Source organism: Apus apus, chromosome 8 (assembly GCF_020740795.1).
Source record: "Apus apus isolate bApuApu2 chromosome 8, bApuApu2.pri.cur, whole genome shotgun sequence".
In the NCBI taxonomy this organism is placed as follows: Eukaryota; Metazoa; Chordata; class Aves; order Apodiformes; family Apodidae; genus Apus; species Apus apus.
The window spans coordinates 26,853,131-26,880,876 of record NC_067289.1 but is presented as its reverse complement, the minus strand read 5'-3'; the positions used below and the strand labels follow the sequence as shown (position 1 = coordinate 26,880,876).

The 27,746-nt window shown below is 45.5% G+C and overlaps 2 long non-coding RNA genes across 5 annotated transcripts; both read right to left on the bottom strand.

Moving 5' to 3' along the window:
- Positions 1-1,302: 1,302 nt before the first annotated feature.
- LOC127387659 (uncharacterized) lies at positions 1,303-7,339 on the bottom strand. The gene is made up of 3 exons (XR_007890177.1): positions 7,293-7,339; positions 5,231-7,185; positions 1,303-4,905 (listed from the first exon to the last, which is right to left on the bottom strand). It is a non-coding gene; the product is annotated as an uncharacterized LOC127387659 (long non-coding RNA).
- A 183-nt stretch (positions 7,340-7,522) lies between these two features.
- LOC127387661 (uncharacterized) lies at positions 7,523-27,680 on the bottom strand. 4 transcript variants are annotated; one of them, XR_007890182.1, is made up of 6 exons: positions 27,197-27,680; positions 14,262-14,421; positions 7,979-8,049; positions 7,826-7,878; positions 7,684-7,734; positions 7,523-7,593 (listed from the first exon to the last, which is right to left on the bottom strand). It is a non-coding gene; the product is annotated as an uncharacterized LOC127387661 (long non-coding RNA). The 4 variants fall into 4 exon arrangements; XR_007890181.1 differs by lacking the exon at positions 14,262-14,421; XR_007890180.1 differs by lacking the exons at positions 14,262-14,421; positions 27,197-27,680 and having other exon boundaries at positions 7,671-7,734; positions 7,979-8,242.
- Positions 27,681-27,746: the final 66 nt, after the last annotated feature.

The window sequence follows — 27,746 nt, the reverse complement described above, 5'->3', positions numbered from 1 at the left end:
CTCCCCCGCAGGGATCGATCTCTTCCCCTTCGGGGTTCGATCTCTCCCCTGCAGGGATCGATCTCTCCCTGTTAGGGTTTGATCTCTCCCCCGCAGGGATCGATCTCTCCCCCGCAGGGATCGATCTCTTCCCCTTCGGGGTTCGATCTCTCCCCTTCGGGGTTCGATCTCTCCCCTTCGGGGTTCGATCTCTCCCCTGCAGGGATCGATCTCTCCCTGTTAGGGTTCGATCTCTCCCTGTTAGGGTTCGATCTCTCCCTGTTAGGGTTCGATCTCTCCCTGTTAGGGTTCGATCTCTCCCCCTCAGGGATCGATCTCTCCCCCTCAGGGATCGATCTCTCCCCTTCGGGGTTTGATCTCTCCCTCTCAGGGTTCGATCTCTCCCCTTCAGGGTTCGATCTCTCCCCCTCAGGGATCAATCTTTCCCCCTCTCTTTTTACCCCCTCAGGTGCTCTCCCCTTTAAGGAATCTTTCCCCCTCAGGGATCTTCCCCCTCTCCTCTCCCTCTCAGCTGCTCTTCCCCTTCCCCTTCCCCTTCCCCCTCAGGGATCGATCTCTCTCCCTCTCGCGCTCTTCCCGCCCTCCTCTCCCCCTCACGCGCTCTCCCCCCTCCCCTCTCCCCCTCCCCCAGGCGCGCGACTCTTCCCGCCCCGCGCTCGCGGCCGCTGCTCCCCCCGCCCCCGCTAGAGACGCCCCCGCGAGACGCCCGCGCGCTTCCCGCCGCAGGGGGCACGCGCCCCGCCCGCCCCGCCCCTCCCCGGGCGGGTCCCCCCCCCGCAGGCGCGCGACCCCCGCTCAGGCGCCCCCCGCAACCGTCCGACCCCTCCCCCCCCCTCCCGGCGGGGACGGGAGAGAGAAATAAAGAGGGAGGGTAAGAAAGGGGGGGGGGGCGAGAAAAGGGGCGGGAAAGGGGGGAAGCCGGGGGGGGGGGTGCGGGGGGAGCGGAAAGCCGGGGGGGAAGGGGAAGCCGGGCCGGGGGGGGGGGGGGGGCGGCAAGACAGACGGAACGGGGGTGCTGAAGCAGGAAAGGGGGCAAGAAAGCAAGGAAGAAAAGATGCAGCCAGGAAGAAAAGATACTTTGTAGAGAGAAAGCCATGTGGAGAGAAAGGAAGAAAGAAATTCAGAGATAAAGAAATTTATAAAGATATTAAGAAAGAAAGATTTAGAAGGAAATAAATACATTTGGAAATAAATAAATTCCTAAAGAAAGCAAGCATGCTTGTGTTGCTCTGCATCTAAACTGCTAACTTGAAAAACAGAGAAAAAGAAAATAACAATAACAGTAGGAGTAGAAATAATAACAACAACAACAACCACCACCAAATTCTACTTCAGGATAACAATGCCAAGTTCCATAAATAAGTGAAAACATTTGACCTCCAGGCACAAGAGGTGTCAGTGAAAATGCCATGAAAACTGCATTTTAATTTCTCCACTTAATTTCTATAGGAAGAACCACCCAAGGTCACCTGCAATTAGAAGAGCTTTGAACTCTGCTGTTGAGGGGGAGAAAATAAGAAAAGGATTTACCTCAGCAGCAGCCTGCAAGTCTGTGTAATGCATCTGAGCTGGGAGAAGCTGCATCTTGAACCATTCCTCCAGATCCTCATCTGTGGACCTAGTTACCTTTCAACTGACAAAGTGAAAATGCACCTGTCATTACAGCATAAGAAAAGACTGTTTCTGTTCTTCAGGTGCTTTCAACCTGATCCTGAAGAAGTCATTTAGGGGGAACAGCTGAATGTGATTGAGGAACCTCAACACTTTTGAGGGCAATAGGACCAGATCCTGAACAGTGCATGGATAAATTTCAAGCTACTACAAAACCAGGATGAAATAAATTAATCATACAGAGCTTTGGGAAACAAGTACATACAAACAGAATGCATAAATCTGCATACATGCAAATCAGTCAGGAAACCATTAGAGAGGTATCATGTCATCCCTTGAGCTTTGCTTTTGCTCCCCTTTCAAAGATGCTCTGTACAACAACTGCCCATCTCACAGGAGTTTATGGTGAGTCTGATTTGCATCATGCTATTTACCACTGTGCACAGCTCCCTTGCAGAAAGTTAAGAGAAAACCTGGAGATGGCTGTAGCTGTAGCAAGCACCTAACACTGCCTAGAAGTCCATGACATGCAGAAATACTGAATGTATTTTTACCAAAAGTTCCAGCTTTTGTTACTGTCACTCTGGCATCTTCCTCAAAAGAGGAGGAGAAAAGATCTTGGAGAAAATGCAGGAGCAGGGAAAGTGTGAAGGAGATGTGAACACACAACAGCAGACCTTTGCTGGGAGACAGAGGGGGGTGTTTAAACCTCCTGCTGAGATTCCCACTGATCCCTGCTGAAGGTAGAAGAGCTGGAACCAGCTATCAGGCTCCAGGCAGCCAGGGAAAAATGCTGTGAATGACATCAGTCCTGTCCCTGCTCTTCTCTGAGGACTCATTCCCTCAAGAGCAGAGCTGTGACTTTAGCAGGCCAAGCCCTGCTCAGAGACAGAGGTTATTTTAGAGTATTTTAGATTAGACAACGAATTAATTTCAAATTAGTGGGGGATGTTTTGACAATTGTTTTTAGCTTTGATAAAACCAGTAAGTGAAAGTGTTTGGTTAGGTAACAAAAAACAGTAAAAAAAAAACAATCAGATACCAACTGGTGTTCTTCCTCTTGCAGTCAGCATGGTTTTCCAGGTAAATTTCTTCTTCTCCCCCCCACCAAATTCTGGAAAATCTTTATTTAAAATTGTTAAAAGAATCCTTTGCCAGTACAGACTAATATTTCCAATATGTTTCTCTAGCCTCTTTTATTAATGTATTTTTTGGTACCAAATCTTTTGTAAACAAATAAAGTCTGCTAGGTCCATTAAGAGGGAGATATTTTTACTACAAGAGAATGAGTTTCTCCCCACACCAATTGGCATATATTAAAGTAACCCATACTGCCTCTTAAGACCAGAGCTTTTTGCTTTACATACCTATGAGTTTTTCTGCATGGAGGAACAAACCAAGTCAGGCAATGCTGTTATATAAATAAAAAATTATTTATGTAACATTAAAATACTCTCAGGTCTCTGTATCTTCTTTTAACCTGATTAATAAAGTTTATCTCGGGATATAGTTCATCCTAATTTATGCATGTTACCTTTTCTTGGGTTTCACCGAGATAAGCTTCCTGGAGTCGATTTTCCACATAACTCACTCTTACTCATGTAAAATCAATTTTAAAAGAAAAGAATAAATGGAAAATCCCAGCAGTTCAGCTGATAGACTGCTCAAAGAGACCATAGAACCCCACTTGGTAAAGAAATGCATCAGCTGAGATCAGTTTAGTTCATCTGAACTGTTGCTTTTTAAAGCACAGAATCTATATGGGGAATTTCAGTTGTCCCTATAATAAGCAGAACATGGAAACTCACTGAGCTACTTCAGAGTTTTACATTTCATTATCATTTTCCTCTTCTATCATGACAGAGGAGCAGAACCTCCTCAGCTGTCTTTTCCTCACTGCTTTTGTCAAGCCAAACCACAGAGAGAAATCCTAATCCATGTCTTCCAATGCCATATGGTCATAGGGTCCCTTATCCTGACATCCACTTCTTTCTTTGGTTGTAACTTGCTAGTGACTTCCAGAAGAAACTGTAATTTTCTCATCATTACAATCTTACTAATTACCACACTTACACTTGAGAATGTCTTCCCTGGTTGCTTTCTGCATAAAGATGAGTATTTGAACTGCATCTTCCAGTCCAAGTTCAAATTAACACCTCAGATCATGCACCTTAGGCAGAAAAATAAGGAAAACAGCAAAGCTCCAGAAATTAAAGATGGGATTTAACTCTGGCAGGTTTCCAACAATTGAAAGGGAGTATGAGAAATATTTGTTCAGCATCTGAACACACCTGTGGCTGGTATCTGCTTCAGGTGTCATGGTCAGTCTGCCTTGGGATTCCTCCAGCAAGTTCCTAGGAAATCAGGGGTGTTTCCAAGAGGCTTGCCCAACACAGCCAGGTTTTACTCCACAAAAAAATCCAACTTATCAACCACAGTGTTTCCAGCTTTCCTAGAGGATGATCCTATTCCTATGCATGATTTTCTACAAAGAGCCTCCCAGAGATCAGGGTCTGAAAACAGCAGCTTGTGACTCCATTATGAAGTGAAAAATAATGTGTTATTAATTGATTAGCAACAAGTGTGTCACTTTTTCAAATAAGTAAGTCTTATAAACAAGTCTGTGAAGTTCTGAAATTGTGCACAATTCTTTCTCCATCAATATTCTTAGTGCTGGTTTTTCTTTCAATGTCTGCTTACATTTAAAAAAAGGCTGGGAAAGTGTGTTTGAGAAGCAGCACAAAAAACTTTGGAGGCCAAAAAAATCATTACAGACTGCAATGAAAGAGAAGTTTGGTACTCTCCATCAAGTCCATTCACAAGCACATATCTGGTCACCACTACTTGTATGTCTCCATCTTAGACAAAGAAAAGCATTTTGTGAAGAAATGGCTTCTTAGCAGGAAGAAGCCAACCTACACCAGGCTCTAAGTGTTATGCAGCTCTTCAGTCAATGCAATAGGAAAGCTCAGGTTCTGTGGCAGGTCCCTCATGCACTGGGAAATACTTGGACCTGTAGGGGAAGCAAGTCTCTCCTATGCTGACAGTCTGGAACCACAGGGGAAGAGGATGACATGCGGGACCGGCACGGAGGTGGGAATCCTGCATCACTTCACTCACATGCTGACTGTGAGAGGATGCAGAAGGTGCTCTGGGGCCTTCCCAAATCTCTCCAGAGTCCTGACCACAAGCTGCCAAGCTGCTGTTTGTCTCTGGAAATGCAATGCACAGCACCAGGCCATCCTGAACAATCCAGGCAGGGACCCCAGGGGACTAGGAGGGCTTGTGTACCACCTATGAACACAACCAAAGGATGCTCCTAAAACAACTGACAACATGACACCTGAAAAACTCCTGCTACTTCAGCCCACTAGTCACTGCTCACCTCCCCCAAGTCACCCGCAGTGCTGATGTCCTGCTTTGCTCCTGGCCTTGTGCCTCCAAAATAAAAACCCCAACACCTAGAAGGCAGCCAACACAGCCACCACTTGCTTCTTCCCTCCAACACCGTCGCCCAACTCACCTTCCAGCACTCTGCTCCCTCTGTGCCTTTTGGCTTGTCCCTCTACATAACACAGCACCTCAAACCTGCTGCTTCAGCACCCCATCCATCACTCACCTTGCCAGAGGCTGCTCTGCTGATAACATCTCACTTCACACTTGGATTTGCACCCAGAAAATCCAGCCAGAAAAGTTCAGGCTTGTCAGAACCACCAGCTGTCCTGCCGATACTCCGGCGCTGGATGCCTGTCCTTCTTCAGCCAGCACTCTGCTCCCCTATTCCGTGCCCTTGGCCTTGCTGCTTGTTGCTCTGCATCTGAAACAACACAAACACACCCTGTAAAGCAAGTCACCTGCACAGCCACAGGTAGCTTGGTGAGGCCAGAGGTCTCTCTGCCTTTTGCATATACCTTCTCACTACAGCTAGAAGAAGAAAAGCCAGCTAGGGAGCCCCATCTGTGCAAGCTAAGGCACCTTCCAGATCTGACCCGCTCCCCTTCCACACTAACTGCTGCTCCCAACCAGTCACGAGGTTCAGACTGGACCCCCTTGCTTTCTAAACTCCTTCTCAGAGGAGTCTAGGTGCGGCTGGATCCAATCCTAGCCCCGGACCGTAAAGAAAAGCGAACACAACTGTGGCAGCTGCCTACACCTGTTGGCCCAGAAATGGACCGTATGGTCTCTGCCAACAGAACTGGTCCAAAACAACTTACTTCCACACCCCCATAAAGCTACGCTACCCTGTCATCAGTACTGCTGCATCCCTGGGCAGGGCAGCTCCAACCCTCACACACAGACCAGGACTACACACGGACGCCGCGAGTGTTATACCTCGTTATACCAAAAGTGGGGTCATTCACCTACTATGCGAGATGCCAAAATACATATAGAGCCAAGGTATTTTCATTTATTTCATTCATTTAGGCAAACACAGGGCAAGAGGGGGTTAGACACAAAGCTGCCCCCTGAAGTCACAAAACTCTACACATTCACACGCTTTTGGTTTGTTTGCTCCACCTAATACATATTCACGGTTATTCTACTCTGATTGGTTAGTGAATTTCTCACTCTGATTTCAAGGTACAGCACACACAGTGCGTAGGTCTTCAGTTGGAGGTGGGCAGCCTAAATGCTGAAGGTCTGGTTTCCATATTGTTGATTTTGTCACGAGCAGACGTCGCTCAGCTACAGCAACTGCGGCAATTCTGCCATATTTTAAGCAAAGCACGTGCTTCCCCATCTTCTTGTTTCAACAAGATCAGGATCTTTTTTTCACAAGACCTTTGTAACTTTCTATAAGTGTCTTGTCCTTGCTCAGTAAAAGATTCCCATAGGGAAGATGATGCTGGCAGAGAAGCCCTACGGTGCCACGATGGCACGGATGCTCTAAAGCAGACCTGCCAAGGAGAGGAGATTGCAGCCACACACAAGAGAAAGCTGCCATCAAAGCCAGAATAAGGGATGTGTGAGAAGCCATGCTTGAAGACCCAAGACCAGTGAGGACATGGGGATGAAACCCCAGAAAATGACTCTGTGGAAACTGCAGACTCAAGAGCAGAGCTGCAGGCAGCACCTGGCTGGCCACCACAAGAGATGAACGCTCAGGAACAGCCAGCAAGTGACACACGCCAAAGAGATGCACGCATCAAGCTGTAATTGTGAGATGAGAAGGGCTCAACAGGCTCTGTGCCAGTGAAGTGATGCATTCTGAACTCTTGGGAGGGCTACCGAGGTGCCTGCTGGTCACCGAGCTATGGAAGCACCAAGACCCAAAGAACATACAGTCTAAGACACAGAAAACAGACAACATGAAGTACACGCCAGACACAGGTTGGAGCTGCCCTGCCCTGTACACGCTGACATTGTGCTGAAGAGTAACGCGTCCCTTGACTGTGCCCTGCCAGTCCTCTCCCCTACACCAACTTTGAAACCCCCCGCCTCCAACCCCCAACCTTGTCCCCTCCTCCCAGACCCTCCACTTAGCTTTCAGATGGCCAGGGCTCCACAGCCTTCCTCCTCAACAAGCTGTCCTCACCGGGATGTTCCTGCCATCGCCAGGCTCCTCATAGTGATCTGCAAAAACAACAACAAACTCACAATTAGTACTGATAGGCATCACATCAGCCACTGCCAACCTCTTCAACATCCCCTGCTCAGAACCCCCATGGTGTTCTCCTCACCTGCTGGTTCCAGAATCGGATGCTGAGGCCATCCTTGCTTGTAGCATTTAAGATACCGAAAGACCCAAATCACTGCTGTGCTTGTGACAAGTCCCATGACCCTCCTTGCTACCATCCTGGCTCACCCCAAACACCCACCCAACCCCAACAGCAGCCTGCACAGCACCTACACACCCAAGAGGTAAATGCTTCACTGAGTTCCCACAGGTAACTTGCTCCTAGACACCAACCTGGCTGACGCCTGTGTCATCTCCACAGATGGCCCGTTGGCATGCTGCTCCACTGCTCCAAGGCTGCAAAACTGAAGCAAACAGCACATGCTGAGACACTGCCTGAGCCCACAGTCTGCCCACAGCTATTCCCATCTACCACTCTCACCTTCGTGGCTCACCTGTCTGGCCTCTGATGGTCACAGGTTGCCACATCCAGCCCTGTGTGCTGCCTGGAAAACACAAACAAGGGATGCTCATCACACACTGACAACACAATACCTGGAAAACAACTGCCAGTTCAGCCTGCTTATTGTCACTGACCTTGCTCGAGTCACCTCCCGTGCAGATCTCCCGCTTCCCTCGGGGCTTTGCACCTACAAAACAAACCCAAACCATGAGCCAGTCGATAGAGGCACCAGTCACACCTTCCCTCACAACCCAGGGGACAACTCCCCCAGACTCTTCAATACGCACCAACCCAGCTCCTCACCGCGCTCTGCTCCTCTCCTCCATCACCCTCTGCTGCGTGGCTCCTCTCCCTGCATCTGAAAAAGCAGTAACAAGCAATCAGCCAGATGCAATTCCAGAGATTCCCATTTAGGAACATCTTCGAGATCCTAAGTACCTACAAGGGAGCTAAAAAACAAGTTAACATTACGCCCCACACATTCAGGCCTTAACAACCTGGACACCCAACCTGATTGGCTATGGCTCCAGCAGCCTCTCCCAGGTGGCTCCAGCCACCCCTTCTCAAAAACACTACGAAAATAACCGCCCTCCCCTGCTGAGGGCTGCTACTTCACTTCAAATGCTCCATCTGCGCCCCAACAGGCACAGACAGCACAGCAACACAAACCACAGGCTCTCCTTGCTATTCTCCTCCCAACCCCACAGCTGCTACAGCCTCCAGAGAGAGTAGCTCCAACCCAACAGCACAGAGACACAACACACAAACAATGTGATGCAAGCACAAGGAAACTCTCAGCAAGAAAAATTACTCCTCCAATGCAGATGACACCAGGTGGCAAGACATACGGGACTACAAGCACGAGATGAGTGTTGAAGAGTCCAGAAAGTCCCTCCTGTCAAGTCATAAGGATCAGACCAGACCTCCTTGGTTTCTCAACTTCTTCTCAGGGAGGAGCTTAGGTGCAGCTGGATGCAGTCTGCACCTCTGACTGTAAAGAGAAACTCGCACCCTCAGTTCTGCCACAGACTCAGTTTATTGCAGCACGAGCTGGGTGCCTCCAGAGAGGGACCCCACCTGGACTGTACCTGTGCCTTTTATAGGCTCATAGTCTGACCACATGCTGGTACATGCAACTCTTCATCCAATTACCTCCCACGACGACAACATCATCCCATTCCGATTGGTTCTATGCTCTGCTATCTGATGGTCCCCATTCACCATCAGTCACTTCTTGTCTGGACAATTTTTTATTGTTCTCTTCCAGTTGTTTCTGTGCTGGATGATTCTTCCACATTCCCATTTTGTCCCATTTCTCCAATTTAAATTCTCAGTCATCACATCTTCTCATTGTAGAAGATGATCTTGAATAATTACCTTGGTGACTACACCTTGTTTCAATATTATTGCAGGTGGTAAAGTGAAAGTCTAACTAAGGTTCATCACAGGAGTTCAGCTAAAAATTCATTAGAGTTGCAGCCTAAGGCCTTAACACTTCAGCTACTTATGCTAAGTCAAGTCACGAGTTAAGTAACTTGGGTCAAGTAGTTGTCAGTTTGCCCAAATCTTTAACATGTATACAATTCAAACTGATATCCATTTAATTAATATTTTGATCTCAATATTCCTATAGTCACTCCATTTCTGATTTTGGCAGTAAGGAGGCTATAAGGCAGCCCCAGAGAAAGAGTCAAGAGTCAAGAGTCATGATCTGTGACAAGAAATCAATAAAAATCAAAACAGACAGATATACAAAAAGCCTTGCTAAGACCTAAGAATGCAAGAACACAGGGAAGAATACCCAGAAAAAGGGCTTCCTGTGAAAGAGAAGCCTCCAGGGTGGTGCTGACAACACCAGCAATAAGAGGACTGAGCGGAAACATCCGAGTCAGCAGAACAAGCTGTGCTTTTGAGCTCTGGCGCAAGAAAAGCAGCGCCCAATCAGCGCTGTGATGATGAGCACGGATGTTCAAGGCCTAAAGATGGGGCACAAGGTGAGCACCAAGCTCCTGGAGCACAAAGAGGAGATGGGGACCCAAGGAGGGTCCAAGATACAGAAGACAACAGACCACACAAACTACACAATGACACACACACAGGCTAGAGCTGCCCTGCCTGGCACATGCTGGTGTCATGCTAAAGTGTAATTCACTCCCTCTTCCTGCCCAAAGGGGATGCTTCCCAGACAGGCCTTTCCCTATTCTACCTTTAAAGTCCCTCCCTGCAATTTCCCATCTTGCTCCTTCATACCTGGAGCCCTCCCCAGCACCCATCCCTCAACTTAGCTTTCAGGGGGCCAGAGGTTTCAATCCATTTCAGTTTAAAGAAAACTCCACAGTCAGTCAACTACATATGGCTCATATACCCCAGGGCCCACCCACTCCCCTTCCCACAATCCCCTGGGAAAGGGGCAGGGCCAAATACCAGCTGGAATTAAGGGCTGGGGGAGCAGCACCTGGATCTCTCACCTGCCTCTGGGATCGTGCTGCGGGGTGGGGCTGAGGAAGACCACAGGTAGGACATGCCCAAGAGAAAATCTCCAGTAGAAAAATCCCTCAAGGACTATTGAGATTAAAAGATTGATTAAAGGAATTTTGGAATTCATGGCATAAATGTTAAAGACTTGGGCAAACTGAAAACCACCTGACATAAACGACTCAGCATGAGTAGCTAGAGCCGTTATCCTAATTAAACTGTAGCTGGATTCCTGTGATTAAAACTTCTACTTTGTCACCTGGAATAGTATTGAAACAAGATGTAGACAATGAGGTAATTACTCAAAATGACTTTACACTTTGGTAAGACAGATTGACCAAAACTTGTCGGAGTAATTGGGCTGACACGTGGTCAGACTGTGAGGCCCTAAAAGGCACAGGTAGACTATGGGGAGGGTCCTTCTGCAGAGGCACCAGCTCGAGCTGCAATAAACCAACTCTGTGACAGGACTGAGGGCCTGACCTTTTCTTTACAGTCAGAGGCCAAGACCGGATCCAACTACTCTTGGAGCATGCCTAGTGATATCGTAAGCACTGTCACTTTAAATGAAAGCAAAGAACTAATCAGCCAATCACATATACCAGTGATAGAATATAATTCATATTACAAGTTTCTGTGGATAAAAGTAGCCCTTGTGCTTTGGGAAGCTGAGCTTGCTTTGTGGAATACCACCCCGCTCCCTTTCCTGCACAGAACTGGGTATCAAAGCAAGTCTCTCTACCCTGCCTCAGTTTTGGGTTGTTGTGCAACAGGTGATAGACCCCACTTTTGGGACAACACTATGGCAACACAACATTTGGCAAAAAACGTTTGACATGCTTAACACACAAGTTTTCAATAACTTGCAGTATGCTTCCTGCTGTTGTTGCTCTTCCTTCAGAAATTCTACTCATAACCAAGATATTCACTACAGGCTCAAGTGTTTACTTAGATCATATCACATAGACACAGACAAGCAACTCAATTTGCTCTTCCAAAACTATCCAGATGACAATTACAGCCCTGAAAGGGGAGGGAGAGAGAGTAAAAGGAGATCTCAGGCTGCAAAAGAGCTCTGCAGGCTGGCACCCACCAACACTGCATTCATTAAAAATTTACTTCTGAACTACTATCTTGTACAGAATCCTTTTCAAAAAAATCATAATTTGCTTTTGCCTACATCCCAAAGGGTTTTGAGAAGCCAGTTCTGTATTGTACTACTCTTTTCAACACAGAAAGAAATGACTAACTTTTGCAGCTCATTTGGCTTGGTTTTCTAAGGTCTTTCATTCATAAACTACTGGAAAATCATGGTGGTTTCAAAATCCAAGGACAAACTATGTACCAAATGTACAAGAAAAGTAAATAAGTGAAACAGTACAGATTTTACATTATAATGGGAACAAAATAAATTTAAGGAAATTACTCAGACCATGTATTATTCGGTATAAAATTATTCATTACTTACTAGACGCTGTTGCTGTTGCCATTGTTGTTGTTTGTAAAGAGAGACCACAATCCACAAGCAGAAAATTATAAAATGAGAACAAAGTATCTTGGATACAGTTAGTTGAAATACAAACAATTCTGTACAACAGAAAAAAAAATATTGTAAGAAAAGAACTTTGAAAGAAGACTGGGGCATGACCATTGGCAACGAAGAGGCTGCCCATTGTCAGTGTGCTACAGTTTAATTTAAAAAAATGTTCCATTGTTGTATACACACATATGAACTGTGTGTGCAGCTGATTAGTGGAGGAAGAAGGCAGCAGAATGAATGAAGCTGATTTTGCCTGGGAGTGTTGGAATAATGAACTGGACTTTTTGAGATACATGACATTGATTTTGTGAATTTATGTTACCAACACAGCATTCAAAATTTGTAAGCGTTCTCTATTCCAGTGTCCTTAAGGAACAGAATGACAAATAAAATGGAATCGAAACTGGGTGAACAGGTAACAACACAGTGGTGTCCCAGACCTTGGAGAGGAGAATTCTGTGGGCCATGAAATCACTAAGTTGTAATGTCTCATATGCTGGTAGACAGCACGTACCACACGGAGGTGCTGCAAGCGCACACACTGAGTTGTAACAGAATGCCGCTTAGCAGCACTTGTGTCAGTAGCTCGGACGGGGAAGGGAATTTATGGAATGAATTAGAACTCTGATCCTCCTGAAAAATCATATGCTAACCTGAGAGCACGGTTGATCTCTCTGGATCAGAATTATTCCCCTTAGCCCATCATAAACAAAGCAGTGGTAAAAACAAACACCCATGGCCACCTCAAGCGGATCCTTCCGGTTGGTCTTGGGAACTCTCACCACATCCATCTCCAGTTCCCTGTCCATACACTCACATGCACACACACACATATTCAGTGGCCACAAAAACATGTCTGCTCACCAAAGTTCAGGATCAGGAAATTTAGCAGAATTTGTAAGCCAAATGAGGGCACATGCTTATATCTTGTATGTGTTAGGAGGAGCTACATATTCTGCTATTTACCATTGAAAAAAAAAAAAAAGCATAACACAATGATAACAGTTTTTTCAATATTTCATCACCTTCAAAATTCTACATTCACTAGGAAATCCGGCTCAAAGAAATAAGATCGTGGCACATTATTATTCTGTGATATTAACACATACATGTGAAGCCATGCTACTGTGCAATTCTTCTGCTTACTATACATATTACAAAGACTCAAAGAAACTGAAGTGGTTTTCACCTCAAAATCAGCCTTACAGATATATAACAATATAGCTATATGAGCTTTCTGCGCACTACGAGAGAAGCACCATAAAGTGTATTGACAAAATATGTAAAGCCCACAAACTGTATTTTGTTGCTTCCTTTTTCAGAGCAAAAATGGCTCTCTCTCTTTTCAATGTTAGAAGGTTCCACCCTATTACACAGCAATGATGTCAAGGTGCTACAAGGGCAAACATGTTTGCCCTCCTCCAGTTCCTGATAAAGCAAGTGGATTTTTGCTGCTGGTGGTTTGTTTTTCTCTGTTGTTGTTTGTGTTTTTTTTTTCATCAAAGCAGCACTGCCGTTGCTAAAACGTCTCAGATGTCAGCGAATAGCTTTGTAATGCAGCATCTCGACATTTTCTCCTGTCCTTCGCTGTCCGCACATAGATGGCAAACAACCAAACAACCCTTCTGCGGGTGCACCCGCCGTTCTGCGGGGCTGCCGCTGCTCCCGGTCCGGGCTCTGCGGGCAGCTGTGCTCCCGCACTTCCCTCTCGGCTGCCGCCCCGCGCTGCCCGCCCCGCGCTGCCCGCCCCGCGCTGCCCGCCCCGCCCCGCACGCCCCGCGCTGCCCTCAGGACGCGCGGCTGGTGCGGGGTGTGCAGCGCTTTGTCCCGGGTCACGTCCCCGCGCGCCCATCGCTTCAAGGACGAGACGTCCTGCACCAGCGCTGCCGCCTGCGGGCGGGCAGCCCCGCGGGCCCGGCCCGGCGCGGGGAGAGCGCGGGGCGGGCGGGCTCCCGCCCAGCCTGCTCGGCGGCCACGGCGGGTGCGGGCGGGCAGTGCCGGGCGCCGTGCGGGGGTCGCTGCCCCCGCTGCCGGCCGGGCGGCCCGGCCTGCGAGGAGGCTCCGGGGGCCCGTGCGGGCCCCGGCACCGCGGCCGCGGGGGGTCACGCACGAGTGCCAGCGTTGGTGGCAACAAGCCTGGCACTCACCAACACTGCACTTTTGTTTTATTTAAAGCACACTCCCCCTGAAACAACTGCACGCTCACCCCCTTCTCCCCTCAAGAACCCCAACAACCAACCCCCCAAACAACCCCCTCCGCCGACCCGGCACCTCGCGTTGCTCTCCTCGCGGAGCCACCGCTGGCTCGGCAGCCTGTGTCCCCAGAGCCGCGCCCCCCGCCCCAGCAGCTCCCTCCGGCAGCTCCGGCTGCGCTGCCCGCTGGGTGCTCAGCGGGAACCGGCCCTTGAAGTCAGGAGGAAGGGTGGGGAGTCAGAGCTGCTGGCGGCAGAGCCTGCCCCACACCCCTGCAGGCCGCGGCCCGCGCCAGGACCCCCGCCCGCCGCTCCCACCGCAGGCTGAGCCATCCCCGAGCCCACCGCGGCCAAAGGGCTCACCTTGTCTGTCTCGTGTGAAACCCCTCAAAGATTAAGGTGGTCTCCTGTGTCTTTCTACTCGCCAGTCTGAATATAGCACATGCAACTTAAATAACTCTGTTAACCATGAAGAGAAGGCTGGGGAATATGTTGCTTCAAGAGCTACATTTTTTTTCCAAATCTATATAGTAGGCAGAAAAAAAACAAGACAGAAAATAAACAACAGCAGTGCTTCTAGCACAGTTCCTCCTCTGTGCAGTACTTTACATCTTTAAGTTGTATCAGATACTCTAGCCAAGTCTTGCACAATAAACAATTTACAGTAGTCAATATTTAAAATAAAAGCAAGAACAACTGAATGCTCTTCAACACAAAGCAAACAAAAAAATATTTTTTTTTGACAAAAACTTCACACAGCAACATAGAAAGAAGGACTCCAAACAGAATTAATCTTCATTAACAGTGCTTTCCCCCTCTACTCTTAAGTATAGTTACACTCAAATCTTTGCTTATTAAATTTATGAGGAGACACTGACTGTACAGGCCCAGCATCAAATGAATGGAACTTTGACAAGGCATACAATCTGAACATAGCAAATGAAATCTGTAAACTTTGTACACCAAAACCAAGACACATGGATTAAAGAGTCAGCTTCTAAAGCTCTCAAAGCAAAGCTCTCTCGTCCTCTGGCTGAGGAAGTTCTGGAGTGGTTAAATGTATTTTCCAGATCTGGATCTCCTCCTCTTCTACACTGATGGACAGGAATTCCCCTTCCCTACGGGGTACATTTTATACTGCATGGGTAAATAGAGGGGCTTGAAAGCACTTACTTCCTGATGTCTTACTGTCCTGCAGGCAACACCACAACAAAAAAGGAAAGATTCCATCCTTGGTAAAAGTACAATTTCAAAAGTGACAAGGTCTGTGCGTTTGTTTTCAGACCCATAGCTTGGCTGGAAAAATGAACACTTCTGAAACTTTAAGCAGAATTTTCACATTTTTTCAAAATTATTTACAGCCAGATAAGATCCATACTTGTTTGTTGCTATTTCAGCCATTAGTAACAAGAAAGGTAATGTTATCTAAGTATTGATTTTTTTAATCAGCATAGTAAATGCAAGCACAATGTAAGACAATGACACAGAGGCTGCATACAGACCCACCAGGAATTATTCCAGTTAATACCATTCATTTATTGGAAAGTGAACATAGTACCTCTGTTAAGGAAAGATGGAGCAGAAAAGATCTAATTGAAGCAAAGTGGAATGGAAAGTATCCTGCAGCATTAGTATCTGTACGCCAGCCCCAGGGAAACTGCTGACTGTATCTCACTCTATCATAATCCACAGGTTTCCTATGGAGATCTTGCTATAACAAAGCCTGGTGAGTTCCCCTCTGAATTTCCACAAGTCTTTGTGGTCAATGGTTTCATGAGATATTGCTAAATGTTCCTACCTAACAAAGCACTCCAGTCTGTCTTCAAACTTCTCTCCCATACAGTTCTTTAGCTTCCCTATTCTCTTACCCTCAGCATGGAAGTCTTTTTAAACTCCATCTCAGTACCCCAGCCAAAGTCCCCAATTCTCTCTTCACTATATCACTGACATCTCATCACCAAGAACTCTGGCAGAAACTCTGCTGGTTTTGGCTGGGATATATTTAATTTTCTTCACAGTAGCTAGCGTGGGGCTAGTTTTGGATTTGTGCTTAAACCAGAGTTGATAGTGCAGTTATGTTTTTGTTACTGCTAAGCAGTGCTTGCACAGAACCAAGGCCTTTTTCACAGAAATCACAGAATCACAGAATCTTAGGGGTTGGAAGGGACCTGGAAAGATCATCTAGTCCAACCCCTCTGCCAGGCAGGATCACCTAGAGCACATCACACAGGAACATGTCCAGGCGGGTTTGGAATGTCTCCAGAGAAGGAGACTCCACAACCTCTCTGGGCAGCCTGTCCCAGGGCTCTGTCACCCTCACAGTAAAGAAGTTTTTTCTGATGTTTACGTGGAACCCCACAGGTGAGGAGGCTGGGGGTGCACAGGAGGTTGGGAAGGGACACAGCCAGGACAGCTGACCCCAAATGACCAAAGGGATATTCTGCACCACATTATGTCAAGCTTAGCATATAGTGCTGAGGGAAAAAGAAGGAGGGGAGAAATGTTCGCAGTGCAGTGTTTGTCTTCCCACATCCCGTTAGGTGTGATGGCTTTCCTGGAGATGGCTGAACAGCTGCCTGCTGACGGGAAGCAGGGAGCAAGTTCCTTGTTTTGCTTTGTCTACTCATCTGTCATTATCTCAACTCACAAGTTTTCTCACTGTTACCCTTCTGATTCTCTCCCCCACCCCAACTGGGGGGAGCAAGCGAGCAGCTGAGTGGTGCTCACATACAGGGTAGGAACAGAAACATAATTTTTACTCTTACAGGACTTTTCCAAGTATGAAAACTTTTTTAAAACTGAAATTATTTTCAGCCTTTCTTCTTTTTCAATTTCACTTAGTCTCTTTTATGCTATGCCCTCTCCAGTCTCTCCTCAGCTTCCAAAAATCCTCTCCTTTTCCCAGGCCTACCTCATGTTCTTCTTTCTCTCAACCATTTCCCTTTCCTTTACAGCTTTTTCTGCATTTCCACTCACTATATAGATGCAGAGAAATTGGTTTCTACTCCACCGCAAGCCCAGCAACCAAGGGAGTCTCAGGCCCATTCAGTTCAGCTGAGCTCCATCACTGTTTTGGATTGGCTACTCATTTCCATTCCATTATAAAAGAAGTCAGGGAGCTAGGCCACAGCCTACATAAACTATTATCTGCTGTACGTTCTCTGTCTTTGCTGAAAAGGAACTCTGAGAATTCTAAATAGATGGTTTCAGCTGGTACTGTGAGGGCAAAAGGTAGAGTGACATTTATGTCTCTCTATAATCATAACTGGAACAAACTTTAAACCAGGAATAAAAATATTCCTGTTGGAATGTCCTAAATCCTGGGTAATTCAAAGGCTGCAGAGTAGCAATATAAAAGATGCTGAGAAGGCACAAAATATTTAAAAAATACTTCTGGTTCGATGTTATAAAGAACATATCCTTAAGTGTTTTTCACTCAATATATTTGTAGCAAACTCAGCCATGTGAAATGTATTTTCAAAGAACTAGAAGCACTGCAGTGGAGTCCCAACAGAAAGTTGGGGAAAGCAGACAGGAAGAACAACACTCAAAATATGCATTACTTACAGTCTTTAAAGATTCACCACAAGAGGACTGGAATCATCATTTTACTGGTTTGACCTGATACTGGAGGTCTGGCAGCAAAGAAGGGCTGGAAACAACCTCAGTGGTGGCCCTCTCATAAGCATGCAGGTTTGCTTGTCCAGTTTATTCATAATCTATGCGAGAGCCAAAGCAAGGTCACCTAGTGGTGCCAGGAAGTGGTATCTATACAAGTACTGAGGGCCTGCCTGGTTGGCTGGGATAACTGTGCTGTTTTACAGGAGGTTCACTCCTATAAATGGAGTGACTGAATAAACAGCACTTAGCTTTAGAAAAGCTGGGATGGTCAATAACTTTGTAGTTGCAAAGAAGGGTAAGCAACGCTGCTGAAGTTGCACTAATTACTCCTGCCATATCACAGCATATTTCAGAAGACTGCACACTAGAAGGCAACAAACAAAAGTTTCTGCCCTGCTAAGCTCACCAGAGTACAGCCAAAGATCAATAAATATGCCTAAGGAGACAAGAAAAGAGTGAGAATCATAGAATCATAGGGGTTGGAAGGGACCTCGAAAGATCATCTAGTCCAACCCCCCCGCCAGAGCAGGGTCACTGTTCTCTGCACTGTTTAAGTGCAGAGAAATGCACTTAAACCAGAAACTGATATCAAGATCTGTTACAAATGTTACATGACCTTGGAAACATTTTTGCCTCCACAATGGTCAGAGTAAAACATACCTATACTAGGGATTATGACTATCAGCATTTCTTAACTGCTTCCTCATATGGTAACCAGTACTTGAAGATAAAGGTAAAATGTAATCATACTCAGATTACTAAAGCTCCTGTCTCTGCTGTTAACAGTGTGCTGAGTCCAGTTTTTAAGTTTTAATTAATTCATTTTCTCATCCCTCAAAAATGAATCATTAGATTTACAGACAGAGGTATTATGCTGCATTAAACCAGTTGCTATAGCTGTAAAAACAAAAAAACAGACAAGCTTTTGAACACTCAGAGGCCTTCATCAGGTCCAAAATAGATGTGGCAGACCTAAATAAAATTAGCTGAGCTAAATACAACTAGAAAGCAATTGCTCAGAGCTTAGCTAGGAGCACATCAGTTAGACCGTCTCTGAAAGAGAATTTATTAAGGGGATAAAAGAGGAGACAATATCAGGGAAGAGAAACAGGCAATTTGTTGCCTATGGAACAGAGATATTAATGGGGAGGTACATGGTATGATATGCCATAAAACCAGCAAGGCTATTGAGTCCACAGTTTTATTCGAGACTAAAGAAGGGCTCATGTGTCCAAAAGCTTGTCTACTTTCTCCTACTAAACCAGCTGGTCTAGTAAGACCTCAACCTACAAATTCTGTTTCTTATCTCCTCTATTGTCCATGGTCATGTTTCACTATTACAGATGTAATATTTAAGTAAGTGGAATTCCACAGCTGTTACACTGCAACCAGCACTAACCCTCTCCTCGTACCCACCATGACTAGCTCCAAAGGCATGTTTGGGAACTGAGGTCTCTGAAAGATGCAATGAGCAGTTACAAGACAAGCATTATACAGATTTCCCTATCAGTGTTGTTTAATATGAGCAGCTTTTTAAAAGCTAGGATAAAAATTTAAAGAAGCCTGATCTGTAGCTTCTGGTCCTGTCCATCTCCGTTTATCATCTTTATAGTTTAATGACCACATTCCTCAGTATGACTCTGCAGTGCCTAAGAGCTCTCCTACTGATTATCTGATATCTCCCAATCTTGTCTCATATTATAGATATTCCAAATTGCTACTCCTGCTGCTATCTCACTTCTTAATCTTTTGTCACTTCCTATCTGGGCCAATGCTCAGCTTTTATCTGTCTTAACTCTCCAAGTTCAGTTAGGAAGCAATGCAAAACTGAACAGAAAACCAGTGTGTAAACAGTAATCATTAGGAAAATGCAGCACTCTCTCCTTCATTTCTATTACTCCAGAGTAAAACTGTCCCCTCTCTAACACAACTAATCACAAAAGGGCCTCATTCAAAATTTCCATGTAATATTTGATGCCTACCAGTGGCTCTAAATATACCTAAAATGCTAGAAGGAAAAAGCACATTAGTTTAAGTGAAGCTATGGACATTAAATGTGCCAAGGCTGAAAGAGACAATGGAACCAAAATATTTTGTACTATGTTTTTCCTAATTGTTACTGGCTTCCTAAAGAGAGGTTTACTCTCTGCTGTGCCTTTTCCTAAATGAAACACATTTCCTCACAACATATATTCACATAAGTGATAGCGTGCTTTATCCAAATGGGCCTCCTGAACATAAGCCATATCAGTGTTAAGTGCTTAATAACCACAGGCTCAATCCTATGATCTCCCAGCTGGACCATGGTACCCATTAAACATTCAAATAAACATTTTTTTTTACTTATATACAAGTGGGATGTTTTTTGTTTGTTTTCATTTTTTAAGCAAGAATCATGTCACTAATAACTCTGTACTTGTACTATAGCTTTTATAAAAGCTATAAAAAAACTCATTAAGATGAAAAATGATGGCTAAGAATTCCTACCTAAAAAAAATTTTATGCCTCTTGTAGCAGAGAACACAGCAATAAAGTCCAGAAACTTTGTAGCAGTCTGTGATCTACAATATTAATCCCTTGTAAATTATAATTGTTAGAAAAATATATAAGACACCTCAAATAACAAAAACAAAACAAAACAAAACAAAACAAGATGCCTTAAACCTTTCCTGAAACACTGAAACCAACACTTTAAGCAGGGCTTCTCCAGAAGATACTGTGGAACACAGAATGGGGAAGATCTGTAGCCTCTACTTAGCACTGACAAAATGTTTATGTTAACTAGTGGAGTTCACTTCACAGGATGTGATAGTCAGAAGCACTGCAAGGCTTCTAAGTGTTTTACAGATTTACGGAAAATAAAAATATGGCCACATAAATAGTACTGAAAAACTCTAAGGATCAAAACCCACTCAAACCCATCTGCTTCAGATCCTAAGTGCCAGCCACAACAGCTATGTCAGTTTAAACTGATGTAACAAACTGTCCTTCATAGGCAATAGGCTGCATCAAAATATAAACAGTCCCTAGCAAAAGGATCAGAAAGAAGCAAATGGAGCTTAGGCCTTCTTATTATGTCAGTTGTGGCTTTTAAAACAAACAACCAAGTGTCCATCCATCCCCAATCAGTACTAGCTATAATTAAATTTGTCTTCCTATGAACAACTAATGTAAAGAATGCAGGGCATGGGTAACGTGATTGCTGTTGCCCAGCCCAGTGAACAGAACTGCTGCATCTGCATTGTGAACAATCTGGAAGCTGTGGGGAAACATTGATGAAAATCCTGATAAAAGACAATGAAAAAATAACCAGACTGTACAGTGAGAAAAGCATGAGGTGTTGTTTCAATGTTTGCACAGGATAATTAATGCTACAGTCTGTGTGAACTACACAGCTAGAAAATCATTGAGCCATGCCTGATATACAGGGACCAATTAATAAAAGACAGCATTGTCAAACTAATTATGCCCAGCTTTCTGATGTAGCCCCAAATAATTTTTATGAAACCCACTTCATACTGCATATACTGCAAGGTAGCCACATTTGATAACTATTGTAACTATGATGGAGAGTAAACTTAAGGATTAACTTTTTAATGTGAGGATATTTTACTTGGAATGAGACACCTGGGATAGCAAATGTTCCCAGCACAGCCACCATGGGTGCTGTAAATACGACACAGCAAGAAGTTGTTTTCTGCAGACTTTCAACAGAAAAACAATCACTCATCTCTTAGGTGGAATTTACAGCACTACAACACATGTCAAGCAGAGTGAGCAAGTCAGGCTGACACAGTTAGCACTCCTGTAACTGTTCACCAGCTACATTTCTGTTTATATCTAGCCTAAGTATTTTTCAGCACCTTAACAACACCTCTGTCCTTCAGTGTATAACAATTTTAGCAAGGAGATGGGGTTTAATATCTATGGACCATTTTGCACTGCAATTGGTTTGATAACAGAGACTTCTGATTACCAACTTGTAAGCTGGACTAATGAGCTTTTCCTTGAGCAAACCTGAACATCCCAAGATAAAACTCCACTTGAAGACCTTACTAATTAGCACCTCGAGCACACTGGCACACCTAGGACAAGAAACCAGGAATGTGTCCCTCTAGGCTCACATAATTCTGCTCTGATGAGTACAAGACCTTGTCAGTGAGGTCAGAGGTGGAAGCTGCTACACCACAGATTTGGTTTGCTGATGTTCTGTGCAGTCCTGAGAAAGATGCGTAAGAAAGACCAGTGTCGCCTGAACTGATGGTGTCATGCTGAAACAACTCCTTTGAGGTCAACTAAAATGACCTTCAAAACAACACTGCTGTTGCCTTATGCTAGCGTAAACTGCAAACTATCTTCTTGTTGAATCTACATGAGCTCTATAATGTTATTCAGTAAAAACAGATGTGGTAACAGTGAGCTGCTCAGAGATGTGGAATGAATGCTTATATAGGTTTTTTACAACTATAATTGCTGAGAATTATTGTTAATGTATCACTTTTCTAGTAACATTCTGCACCTAGAAAAGGACTCTGTGTTTTTCTAGTTCGGAGATAAAGAGGCTGAGGGGCAACCCCCTTGCTCTCTACAGCTTCCTGAGGAGGAGATGTGGAGAGGGAGATGCGGAGAGGGAGATGCCAAGATCCAGGGACAGCATGCCTGGGAATGGTTCAAAGCTGTCTGTCAGGGGAGGTTCAGACTTCACATTAGGAAACTTTTCTTTACCAAGAGAGTGGCCAAACACTAGCACAGGCTTCCTGGAGAGGTGGTCAATGCCCCCCAGCCTGACAGCATTCAAGACACGTTTGGACCATGCCCTTGAGAACAAGCTTCAACATTGGGTCAGCCCTGAAGTGGTCAGGCAGTTGGACTACCTGATCACTGTCTGTCCCTTCCAATGATTCAATTCTATTCTTGATGCTATTATGCTTCTTTAACTATGAAAGGGGTTGAAGCATCTGAACATAATGAAACTAAGGTTTTCTAAAAGGTAGCAATTGGATTCCTATAATATTAATCAGAAAATGTAATTCCCAGTATATAATCCTGATTATTTTTTACTATTATTATTTTCACATGAGACTGAAGTTAATTACATGGCCTAAACAGGAGCAAGTACTAGCTTGAAATTCAGCACAACTCTAGCACAGAACTACAGCATTATTGCAAGTCTGAGTAATTTGGTGGAAGTATGACCCCCGCTTCTACCCAAATCCCTGCTAGAATCTCTACATCGTAAGAATTTTGCACTTCCAGGAATTTTATCATCTGCTCATTAGTTTGTTTCAGGTATTAAGGGTTTTACTGCTTCCTGTTGTAAAGAATGCAATGCATGCTAAGATGAGGTACTAAAAATCTTCTTTTTGGGAGAGTTTAAGACTCCGATCAGCACTCCCATGCAAGTACGAAACTGTAAGACTGATTGAGACCTACTGAGGCAGTAGCACTTACAGCTTGCATACATGACTGAGACACCCCTGAAAATATACAGACCAAAAGACACAATTACTGTTTTCAGTCAACTATTAAAGAGAGAAAAAAAGGGACACAAATAAGTAATTGCATTGCCTGCCCTTAGCGTAATGGCAAATGAGGAGTGGCACTGGTGACAAACACCTGCTTTCTGCTCCCAGGTCATTCTCGCCCTCGACTCTGCTCTGGCGAGGGCTCATCTGGAGAACGGGGCCCAGTTCTGGGCTCCCCAGTTTAAGAGAGACAGGAAACTGCTGGAGAGAGTCCAGGGGAGGGCAACAAAGATGATGTGGGGATCGGAGCATCATCCTGATGAGGAAAGGCTGAGAGAGCTGGGACTCCTTAGCCTGGAGAAAAGAAGGCAGAGAGGAGACCTTATTAATGCCTGTAAGTATCTAAAGGGTGGGTGCAGGGAGGATGGAGCCAGACTCTGTTCATTAGTTCCCAGTGACAGAATAAGGTGCAATGGGCACAAGCTGGAACAGAGGAAGTTCCATTTAAATATGAGGAAAAACTTCTTTCCTGTGAGGATGACAGAGCACTGGGACAGGCTGCCCAGGGGGGTTGTGGAGTCTCCTTCTCTGGAGATACTTGGGACCCCCTGGATGCAGCCCTGGGTGATGTGCTGTGGGCAATCCTGCTTTAGCAGGGGAGTTGGACTAGATAATCTCTAGAGGTCCCTTACAACTCTGACAATTCTGTGATTCTGTGACCAAAAGATTATATAAATCAAAAGAAACCCAGACCAACTTGCTTCACTGCTTGGAAGAGCACTCATTTTATCATGCTAAGTAAAGAAAATGCCAGAGTTCCCTAGTCAGCTGAACGTGTGCTCACTGATAAGCAGCACACACCAGGCAAACGCAGAGTTTACAAGACAGAGCCTAGCCTTTCAGAAGACTATCACATCTATGCAACAAGGGGGTTGTTGTTTTATTTAAGGAACTGAGGCCAAAACTGTAACTGGACCTGGGACAGGCAAAGAGAATACCCATTAGGAAAGGAGAATGTGAAAGGTTGAAATAGGCTGGAGGCACCGCATAATATTTTGATTATTCAAATAGAAACACCAAAGCCTTTTCAGCCCTATTGGAATAAATTACATTATATTTAAATAAATTACCTTACACTGAAAGCCTAGCACTGGGAAAAAATCAAGCCAAGTTTTAAAATTCTATGCAGACTATTCTAAGTACTCACATAATAAACGTCCACTCTGCCTTCACAGTAAGGTCAAGGTAAGAAGGGCTTCAAAAAGCAGAGGGCATGACCCAGAACAGCTTCTGTCATCAGGGAATGTAATGACAGGGCAAGACAGAGACAGTGGTACAAAAATCAAATAAAATTCTCAGTACAGTCTTAAATCAGGCTGTATTATTTTTATATATCCCTCTATTCACACTGTGGAATTCTCTTTCCTAATCAGGCTGCCATTTCAGTTGCAGTGTTGTAAAAACTGAATTCTAGTGCTTTTTTTTCTTTTCTTCTCCAGATTTTGCAGAAGCAGAAATGTTTTATACTGAAACTTTCCCTAAAATGTTTTATTAACTTAATGGTTGGACTCACTGTGCACATTTGCAAAATTATTATTTATGTTAAGTGTAAATGGCTTATTAAATACTTTAGAAGTTTACACTTAGCACAGTCCAGCTTGAGGGTTAGCAATTTCTGTTACTGCCATTTAAATCGTAACCGTGTTTCAAAGGTATTTCTTAGTACTTAGTGGTTTTAAATGTCTTTTAATTAAGTTATTTACAAGCTCCTATTAAAATAACACTATTACTCAGACATTAAAATTAGGAAGTTCCATAATGCGCAGTGGTATTTGAGTTCTGTGACAGTCATTGTGATGTAATTTTTAAACTGCATGATTACAGGCTCATTTCCATAGGAGTTGCACCTCATTCAGTGCACCAGTTTTCACCTGATGAGCTGCTATGCAGCACTTTGTGCTTTCTGAATGCTGCCTCTTTCTTTACCCAGAAAAATCTATTCCTTCTTCTTCCTTACTGGATTTTTATCAAGTATCACAGTTTCCCTGCCTATTTCCTATCCTCATATATTTATCCTAAAGTTATACTCTTCCACCAAAATTGAGCCTAAGCTGTTTTGTTTTGGTTTTTAACCCCTCAGCTTGTCCTAGGATTAGATGCTTTCCCATCTTTGCCCTTACATCATGAAAGCTTATCCTAAGCATTCCTCTCTCTTTTTTTTTTTTTTTTTCCTCCTGTGCTCCTGTTACACGAGCTTTTCTTCCTTTTGGTCTGGAAGCCAATGTGATACCTGGTTATTTCTCAGGTTCTTCCTGCGACTTTCTCCTCCAGGCTGTGGGGAAAGGAGTGTAACCAGCCAGCACAGGGGAGGAGTGTGTGTGCAATCCAGTCACATATGTGAACTATAGAATTTACAGACTGTTCGACCATGAACATCTGAAACATTTTCTAACAAGCACGTGCAAGCAGGTGTGCACACAGGGGGGAGGGGAGCATTTCTCTGACACACTTTCAAGCTTAACACTGACAAACCTATTTTTTTTTGTTGTTGTTTTGATGGTCTCTTTGTTTTTGACACGGAAACCAGAAGGAATGGTGCTCTTTTGCTCCACTCTAACATAATACAAAGGAGCCGGGGGGCGCGGGGGGGTGGGAGGGGCGGGGTGGGGGAGGGCAACCATCAGCACAGGCTATTCTATTGTTTTCTCTCAAAAACTTGGCAAAGCAACAAGCTAGACACAGCTGAAATGTGCTGGCTAAAAATTTCTCAAAACTTTCATCTGAGACAGACACCAGCCATGCCCAACATCACCACAGAGAAAGCTTGCTAAAGCCATGGATACCTGAAAAAGGGTTGCATATCAGAAAATACTAATAATCCCTACTCACATACAACATTACCAGCATTGCCTGTAATTATTACTCATGCATTTTTATGCACGTGATTTTTATGCATTACTGGTAGGCTGTGAAAACTTTGTTGATGTTGTTGTGGAAGAAGCACCTTCCTGATTTTGGTATTTTTTAAAGCAAGCAATTAGATTTTAAAACTGTTCTACAAAAAATGTCTCAGCTCAATCATAATTTCCCATATTGAAAAATTTGGAAGTGGAATGTTCGTTAATCAGTTCACATTTCAGTGCCCAGCACAGTTTCAGTGTTTATTTTTTATCTCCTTTCATGACAAAACCCACTTGCCATTTCAGGCTAGAAAGGAAAGCCCTTCCTAACAGACTTTCCTCATTTATTCTGGTGAAAAAGTAGGTAGAGGTCACTCTCTTGAGGAAGAAAAGGGATTGCAGCAAAGGTCCTGGGGGCCTGGTAAACACCAAACTGAACAAAGGAAGCAACATGCTCTTGCTGCAAAGGCTGAATGGTGCCCCGGGCTGCATGAGGCAAAGCGTGGCCAGCAGGTCGAGGGAGGGCATCCCTCTGCTCTGCTCAGCACTGCTGAGGCCACACCTGGAGCACCCCAAGACAAGAGAGACACGGACAGAGTGCAGCAAAGGGCCACAAGGATGATGAAGGCACCAGAAAGCAGCTCTCCCATGAGGAGAGGTAGAGAGAGCTGGGACTGTTCAGCCTGCAGATCAGAAGGCTCAGGGGGATCTCATCCACCTGTACAAATACCTGCAGGGAGGACATACAGAAGGTGGAGCCAGGGTCTTTCCAGCAGTGCCCAGTGACAGGCCCAGAGGCACAAACTGACACACAGGAGGTTCCCTCTGAACGTCAGGAGACACTTTTTTCACTGAGAGGGTGACCGAGCACCGGCACAGGTTGCCCGGGGAGGAGGTGAAGTCTCTGTCCTTGGAGGTTTTGAGAAGCCACCTGGACATGGTCCTGGGCAACTGGCTGTGGGTGACCCTGCCTGAGCAGGGTGTTGGCCCAGACGGACCCCAGAGGACCCTGCCAACCTCAACCAGTGGGTGATGCTTTGGACTAACTGATCTCTTCAGTCAGTGCTTCTTGTACCCTTTGCTATTTGTCATCTTTAATCACTCAGTTTTTACTAGTAGATAGCCTAGTGAATAACAAAGGACCTGTAATAGTCTTAATACTTGTCACTCTTGCAAGGGTGTTAAAGAGTAACACAGAAAAGTTACTGACACCCTCCCTATATTCCTGAAAGGCTACTGCTTAAGTTTCTTCAGGGACTGGAGCTGAGCCATAACGAAAATATCGAAGTATGGGTTTATCTCCTCATCTTACCTGCTGACATAGGCTGCTCTGAGGTGCCAGGCGATGCCAGCAGAACCAGCTCCGCGATCCTAACAGAGGCACGACTGTGTCAGCCTTCAAGTGACAGCAGTGACCGGGCCCGTCCTGCAGCCCCGAGCTCCCTGCCGTGACCGCCCCACACCAGCCCCGATGGTGCATGTGCCAACAGCTGCGCCTCAGAGCCTGACAGCTGCCTGCAGCCCGCCCGAGACTACCCTCTTGGCAACCCCATGCCCAGCTGCCATTTCGCTGCGGTGTCAAGGACTGCTCGCAGCGGCTGCGGGCTGGGCTGCCTGCCACGGGCACCCGCGGCACCGGCGCTGCAGCTGGCTTCGGGCTGCCCCCTCCTGCCCGCAGGCCTGGGCGACACGGGAGCAACGCCTGGCGCCCCGGCCAAGGCCGTGCCCCGCACAGGAGGCTGCCGCAGCCCCGCGCAGGCTGCGGGGGCAGGCGGCGGCCCCGCCGCGGCCCAAGGACGATGACGTGCCGCCGCGGCGGGACGCCATGGCGGAGCGCCCGCCCCGCGGCGACGCGGGGCTCC